At 34.2% G+C, this 8,302-nt stretch overlaps 1 pseudogene; it reads right to left on the bottom strand.

The window, feature by feature from the left end:
• Positions 1 to 3,377: 3,377 nt before the first annotated feature.
• On the bottom strand, positions 3,378 to 4,391 carry LOC107006386 (annotated as a pseudogene).
• Between the last annotated feature and the right edge of the window lie 3,911 nt (positions 4,392 to 8,302).

The following is an 8,302-nucleotide window of genomic DNA, read 5'->3' as shown; positions in this document are numbered from 1 at the left end:
AGCCTTATAAAGAACTTTTTGATCTTGAGTGAGCTGAGAAAGATGTTGATTGGAAAGTACGGGCAAACCTATGGACGAAAGCATGCATTGGGTTCCTCTTTCTTATTGTGAGTCTTGTATCTAGATCCTTGAATTTGATTGATTATACCTTTGTGTGTGAAAATTGAATCATCATTTTTGTGAGGGAATTCGAATGTTCTTGTTGAGTTTGAACTTCCATTTGAAAAAATTACTGCGAGCTTGAGAAGCTTTGGTAATAGTGTGTCACAACTTGAATCTTTAAGTACAAAATTCATCCTTTCATAAGTAAATTGAGTCTTGTTGTGTACATTCACTATTGAATCTTGTGTAGCACTTTTGAGACAACCTTGTTGAACTGCTAAACTTCAGTTTTATTTGAGGCTAAACACAAGATTAAGATGCAGGTGTTGATGAGTACACAATTTGAACTAATTTAGGGCTATATTTTATCAGAAATATTGTCCTCAAATTCTTCTTTTATCTCAATATCTTATGAAAATTCTGGAGTTTCACGTATTTGAAGTTTGAAGGGAAGCATGGCACTACGTCGCAAGAAGGAATAAATTGGTAGTAAATCAGAGCAGTCAGTGCATCGCCGAGTAGTTCCATGAAGCAGTACCATGTCGCCTGATGACCCTAAGTGCAGAGATGTTGAAGGCTGGTGCATGATGGAGAGAAACTAGACCAAAGGAGGAATTGTCGAGTTGATCGGTAATTCAGACTAATGACACCAAATGATGCAGCACATATCTATGAAAACTATAAGTACTAGTAGTAGTATCTGAAAGAGTCAAACAATATTATAATTTCATCAAGAATAGTACTTTTTCATATTTTTGCTCTAAGTTTTAGAGGGTTTTGAAGACTTAAAGATCCATAGGGATTCATCTTCATGATTTGTACTTGAATCTCTTGGATTATTCATTTTCGGCTTGTATTAAGACATAAATCTTCATACCAAGTGTAATACTAGCTCATGCTGGAATAAATTTCTATCTCTTACACATGTGTGGTTAAAATCCCCAATTATTGGGCTATGATTTAAGGAATATGGATTAAGATAATTTTTGGGTCTTGGTTATTGATAGATTAACTATAGTTTAATTGTGATTTCGTTTCGTAGTTGTGGATGAATTTAATAAATTTGTAGTTTCCAATACAAGTTTATTAATGTGTTTTCGGATTGCGTGAGAGAGAGGTCTTAAAACTAAAACTACTAAATTGATAGCCGGTTTGAGTGGGTCAACATGAGGTTCAGCTCCAGAGAGTCAACCCTTGTCCCATTCCCACAAACTCATCTCGAGAGAGTGAGTGTGTTAAGGCGTAGGATTGTCTTCAAATGGTAAGTGGATGTCATAGAGAAACCCATTTGAAATGAGGTAAGTTGCTCGAGAGAGAATTTATCCACCTTATGGCTTAACCTAGTCATAATTATTCTATGTATTTTCTATCAGAAGCATGTACCCAATAATCTGGATTAACCTGTATTCCCCTCACATCTCAAGAATCCCCTCTCATTATTTAGAACTCTTTCTTTATTTTTGCTATTTTTACTTACCTGTGACAAAACCCCCCATTGTTAATTGACGCTAGAATCACCCCTTTAATTTACAATGTTTTAATCGTCAATGTCTTTAGTAACGACTAATTAGCAAGTAATTCTAATTTCTATTAATGCTCAATACCACTCCCTTGGGACATGACCCCAACCCTTGGTTACTATTGCACGATCATAGACACTTGCCTCGGAAGTTGTGTCTTGATTGCTCAAAACACCACAGACTCCTTCTTTATAGAGTCAAGTTTCATCCAAAATTAGATGCGGATATGGGATTGTAAGTTTTACATGTTTTGAACAAGAAGTCTTTGAATTCTTATTCAAATTACTTTTTCAATGTTCGCAATTTACTATAGACAATTCATATACATTGGATATCCTTTATGGCTTAAATATTACTTAATAATTTGGATGTCTTCTTCATACCTTGTGGCCTCTATATTTTGTCTTTAAAATCACTTTTAGAAGGTAGAAAAGATGAAGAAAAATTCCTTCTTCTGATATTTTTATTATATTGGATTTTATTCTCTATTTAATCTATGTTAGTTAATGTGCTTCTACTTTTACATTAGAAGAGAGTTTTGATGAATTCTGAGGATGGAGAAATCTTTGTTTGATTTCAATGAATCGATCAATTTCAACTATATCAAAGGAAGAAAATATGGTGTTATCATTTGCATGTTGCTCCCAAAGCTCCATCATGTTCATCTCCCTCTTCTTTAGGTGCTACAACTAATAAGGTATGAAAATACTATAACCCAATATTTTTACTAAAATTGTGTGGAATGATAAATAAAAATAAATTTGATTAACAAGATGATATAATTATTGAGGTAATTTCCCAAATACCAAGACCAATGATGGAGGGTGCATTAGTGATTCCAGCTAATATTCCTACAAAAAGCACCTCATCCTTCAAACATTTTGTCCCCCTTTGTCTCATTGTTGACGTCAATAAGATTCCGAACCTTCCTTATCATGTAGATTTTTTATTGCATTCGGTTTACATATAATACCTTCCCATGTAACAAATTTTCTTGGGTCTATTGTTCTTTCCACGTATTCAATCGATTTACAGCCTTTACAATTGGAAAACTAATGGAATAACATGATCATTTACTTGGAAGAAGTTATACCCCATGTCTCCGATACTTGTAAAACTTTGTCCACAATCTTTTTATACTTAATTGGATCTATCACTAGAAAAATGAACTTTGTTTCACAACTGGTTACAGATTACTCTGTTTTAGTTGGTGGAACGAATATTTGTGGCACTTCGGTGTTCCCATCGTCAACATTTCCTTTTGATACAAGCCTTAATGCTTTTAAATCACTTGTTACATATATAAAATAGGTCTTTCTGTGATTAAATAACAAAGGATTTATCAACACAGTACAACAAAGGTTAAGTTGTCTTTAAAAACGAGGGTCGTATTTAAAGCAGCAATACAATACAATACAATAGGTAATAACCAGCATCAAAACTAAAATATTCAGATCTCATCATGAATTTAGTTATTACATTAAGATTAGATCTTGTAATGCGATAATGCAGAAGTTCCATCTAGACCTTTCAATGGTAGTACTCACGATAGTTTTTAACTGTTGTTGCATGATATTTTTGAGGGTTACCTTCTGACAACAATTCAGTAATCGGTCCATAATGCTTCAAAGATGACACTTAGTCTGTGCTGAACGAGCACAGAACTAACACCGTTGTTCCAACTTTATTTGCAATTACTGTGTGCTCAACACGTATGTACATGGATATATTAACTCTTATTAATCGTAAATTCTATTAGAGAATAAAAATAAAACTAGCCCGCAGAAGATATCCAATTTTGACCCCAAGAGCACCACGCGTAGGAGGAACATCAACCCATTGATTCTGGTGAAGCACTTGAAGTCCTATGGTGTAATCTTGTAGAGGGAGTGTGAGAAATTCATAGTCAGAATGCTTGTTGGTGCCTATGGTGAGTTTTGGATGAGGGCATGCTGGATTTTAAAGGGCCAAAGCACCAAGCCCCTTTGCAATCCATATCATTGAGATGAAAACGATCAAGACCAAGACCTTCAGACAATAATCGAAGAAAGCAACCACCAAATTTCATCATATGCTTAGAGTAGTCCATAAGTATTTCCCTGCCTCAATTTTATAAAATTAATGAAACACCGAATCACAATTTTTATCACTGCATAATGCATATTCAATTTATGTTTGGCTTTCAAATTCATATTCAGAACATATATCTACATGGTCTTTGATATTCTTCTTGACTGGGAGGTTTAGGTGCCATTTTAAAGAAAATTTAATCTCTCCAATTTGTAGCATGAATAGAAGGGCTATACAAATTAAAAGTTCTAGCATGAACAATCTTTTTTTCATGATATCTCGAATGTAATATTGTTTCTTAAAGTTGATATCTTTCTTATAAAACTTTCGATCTCCTTGTAACATTTCATCAAGGACAAATATTGGAATGTCGTGATTAACAATTTGGAAGAAACCACATGTATCCAATGCATCTCTTACTTTGTCCACATCTCCTTATGCTTGATTGTATCCATCTTGTCAATGCTTTTAGGGTCAATCACACACACAAAAAATGAAGTGTGTTTCACCTGAATCCAAGGAATCTGTCTTGTTTATTGTTGATAGAATGACTATTTGAGCTATCTTTGTGATTCCAGCATCAACAAGCCCTTCGAGATCATGTTTTGTATCATCGAGGGCGTTTAACTTACTCATTTTTTCAGAACTACTTGTCTGGTCAATTGTGGCCTCGAAATTCTCAATGCTAGAGATTACCATATTCTTAGCTAGGATGGGATGTGGAGCTTCTAATGGAGCAGTGGCTAATATAAATATTTATTATTCTTTATACACATCACCGTCATCCCTAATGTAAACAAATAAACAAGAAGCTATAATCAAGGAAATCTTCATTATACACTTCAGTTGTTTTCTCAAGTCCATATAAGGAGATCACCTGTCCATTTTCTTATCAATGTGGGCCTTTTACCCACACTAAAACTCCCTCCTTCATGATCAGACCCAACTAGAGTGTGGAATGGTAATCCTAATGAGGATAAACCTTGCTATAATACCATGTAATAAGATGGAACAAGACAATTTAATCCAACAGATAAGCAATGTACAAATACAATAAATTGTGTGCTAACTTAGAAATAAAATAAAATATTTTTGCTAGAAATCTGTTATCTAAATACGTTATGAACTTTACTAGGAATTAAGTCTATATACATTCTATAATTTCTTCCCTTCAAATTGGAGAATAGATATTGATCATGTTCAACATGTTACAAAGATGATCAACTCGAGATTCATCTAACGCCTTTGTGACCAAATTAGCTAGTTTCTTTCTTGTCTTCACATAGCAAGTGAAAATCAAGGTTTACTCTTCAAGAAAATAATGAACAGAATGACAGTCAACCTCAATATGTTTAGTTCGTTAATAATTCATTACATTTCAGGAAATATGAAGAGTAGCTTGATCACTCAAATTTCTACCGGCGTGTGATACATTGGGCCAATTTTCATTAAGACGTGTCAACATAATCTCATATGTAGACTATGAAATAGATGTGTACTCGAATTATACAGTGGATGGAGATATAACAATTTTTTTCTTACTCCTCCATAAAACTAGGTTCCCGGCAACAAAGAAACCATAGTATGTAGTCATATCATGACCCAAAATTCGAGGTCATGATGGCACACACACACACAAGTTCTTCTCAGGAAAATGCTTCCAAAATCACTCTCACAAGCTTCCAAATCGAGAAGAAAGTGAAATGGTAGAAAGTTGGATGATTTTAGCCATTAATTGAATATTTGAGCATGAGTTGACTCTGTTGAGCAACAAAACTAGCTCCTAAACTTAAATGTCTCCAAAGGGACCCTCAGTATTCATTCGAGGCTCGATAAAAATGAAACAAATATGCTACCCTACTAAATTAGATATTCAAAATCAATTGATTAATTGGATTCTAAAAAAATATGTGTCGTTGCAACTTGGATTATCAGAATAAGAGGTTTTTTGAAAAAAATACCCTCAAGTACCTCTCTTTAGGCCTTTAACTCAACTTGTCGCCTAAAAACCCAAATCTCAACCTAAGGCCTCAAAAACCTTAACAACCACTCGACTTTGTCAAACTTGATGTTTGAAACTAATGAAATTCCCTTCCAATGCTAAGAACTCAAAATGTTGACAAAAAAGTCAATCCTCTCAAGAATTCTTGACTTAAGAAGGGTCAAATAATTAAAATCTAGCTAAGTCGCATTGGAAACTACATTAACCATACCCTAAAAAAAACGAAAATGCTACAAGAAAGGGAATAATGGTCATTTCACAACTAATGTCAAAATAATGATAAATTGGACATTACAAGTCAATATTCTATCAATTTTGGATACACTACAGTCAACATCTGCAGAAAACCCAACACATGTAGGATTGTGATTACTACACAATGTTCCAAGTCCAAGGGCACCTTTCAATGTAACATAGAATTTTGCATCAATTCTTCCCAATTTTTAATTGTGTCACGACCCGGATCTGGAATCTGGATCGCAAACGGCGTCGTTGACCTCTCAAAAGTCGCAGACAAGCCTCATCTTGCATTCATCACTTTCATATGGTTATTTCTAGTGGAAAATTTAAAACTTTTAAACGTATGAAGTATACAAAGACTTCATATACTTATTTGATTAACTCATCATTTACTAAGCTCAACATAAATATAACAACCGTCTATCATAAGATTCAATTTGAAATAGAATAAGAATATATCATTAATACATTTGCCAAACACGACCTTATTACAAAAGCTTTGAAATGAAAGTACGAATGAAATGCTAGGGACAACATACACTAGGTTTTTCTAAAACTAAGGCTAGACTAAAACTGTAGCATCCTTGAAATCAAGAGTACCTACAAAATGGTCTGGAGAAACGCTGATGTCCAAACCGTTGCAAGAGTCGTCAATCTATCCCTTAACATGCATATATAAAATAGTAAATAGTAGGGGTAAGTACACCACTTTTACTAAGTATGGGTGTATTCACACATACACAAAAGGTTATGCATGATCAAACAAAGCTCTTCCTAAAAAACATGCTACATCGGGAAAGCCTAGTGACTAGACTTTCCTAAATCGTTAGATGTAAATTGTGATATGAATATGATGTATTTTAATGCATTCAAAGCACACAACTCATTTTCTACATGATTAAAAAACATTAGTTTCATTCACATAATTTTAGAAAAACTCGGGCGAAGATTTGAGAATTCGATCCTCTTAGGAGGAGAGCTCCTCTTTGTACACTTAGATTTTTTTTTTCAATCTTTTTTCATCTTGTTGTTGTGTTGTTCAATAATTCTTTTGGTCCTATGTTTTACTTACAAGTTCAATGATTCATTGTAGTCCCATACCCACAATGAATCGATCTAAGTAATCCAAGGACTAAAGAACAATTTCCCTACCTTATAGTGAGTCATTCTTTACAATATATATTCATTACCTGTCATAAGCAATTCTCTATTGATCATGCCATTGATTTCATTACTTCGATGTTTTATATATAATACATTTCATATACACAATATTTTTGAATCGTTGATGTATCATAAGACATCTCAAATGAGGGCCCAACATATGGGACCTCAACCCGAGGGCCTTCTTTAGCAAACACAAAGTCTGCTTCGTTCGTTCATTCGTACTTCATATTATTTATTTCATTCATTTGTAGGTTAATGTAAACACCATCTATACCTTGGATGAAGTTTAACACTCTCATCGGGATCATGAAGTGCAATGACCAAGAATGACCTAATGTCATTACTTGAATCTGATTTCACCTTCTGATTGTCTTACACAAACACTTCGGTATCGTTCATTTCATTATCATTCATACTTTGAGGCTGCACTCATCCAGTGTCTGCCCCACACCAAAAAGTGGTGGAATCACCGGCCAAAGTGACCCGAACATGATAGTGTATATCGGGATTCAAACCCTGCTAGATCCATATATTGGCAGTATAGGTTCAAAGACTAGGAGATATAAGGATAACCATACCTGGCATGCCGGATAGTCTCATCTTATGAGAGTAACGTAAACCTTCGCCCTTCCCGAAGGAAGGTATCACCGCTCATAACTAGCCTATCGATGCTCAGTATAAAGTTCCATTACATTCAACTCATACATCATGAAAGTTGGCTTCTAGAATGAGGACATTATAGCTAATTAGATGATTTCTCATCTCATCATTAGTATTAAGTGTGCATTACCTTCAATACTTTCATTAGAGTGTTCATAGAGACTGGTCTCTTCATTAACATTACACTCTTACAGGTGAATACGTTTTGGTAACATTTACTTAGGCTCATTTGAGATTGCTATCATCTTTCACATTAGCCTCTTATCATGTTGTCACCATTTTCATTAGCATCATATATTACATAATTACTCACCTCATTACGTGAATTTTCATTTCTTCTTTATCTTCTAGTGTTGACTCAAGCATTATGGAGGCTTGCTTCTACAATGATATTTACTTACTCTTTTGATGACTTCTCATCCTTACTTTACATTGATTAAATGTGAATTGTCCTTACATATCATCCTTAGGTATTAATATGACTAGTCTCACACATTCTAACACCTTCATTCGTGAGTATTCTTTTAACATAATAGTTTAG

This window comes from Solanum pennellii, chromosome 12 (assembly GCF_001406875.1).
Source record: "Solanum pennellii chromosome 12, SPENNV200".
In the NCBI taxonomy this organism is placed as follows: domain Eukaryota; kingdom Viridiplantae; phylum Streptophyta; class Magnoliopsida; order Solanales; family Solanaceae; genus Solanum; species Solanum pennellii.
This window is presented reverse-complemented; position numbering and strand designations above follow the sequence as displayed.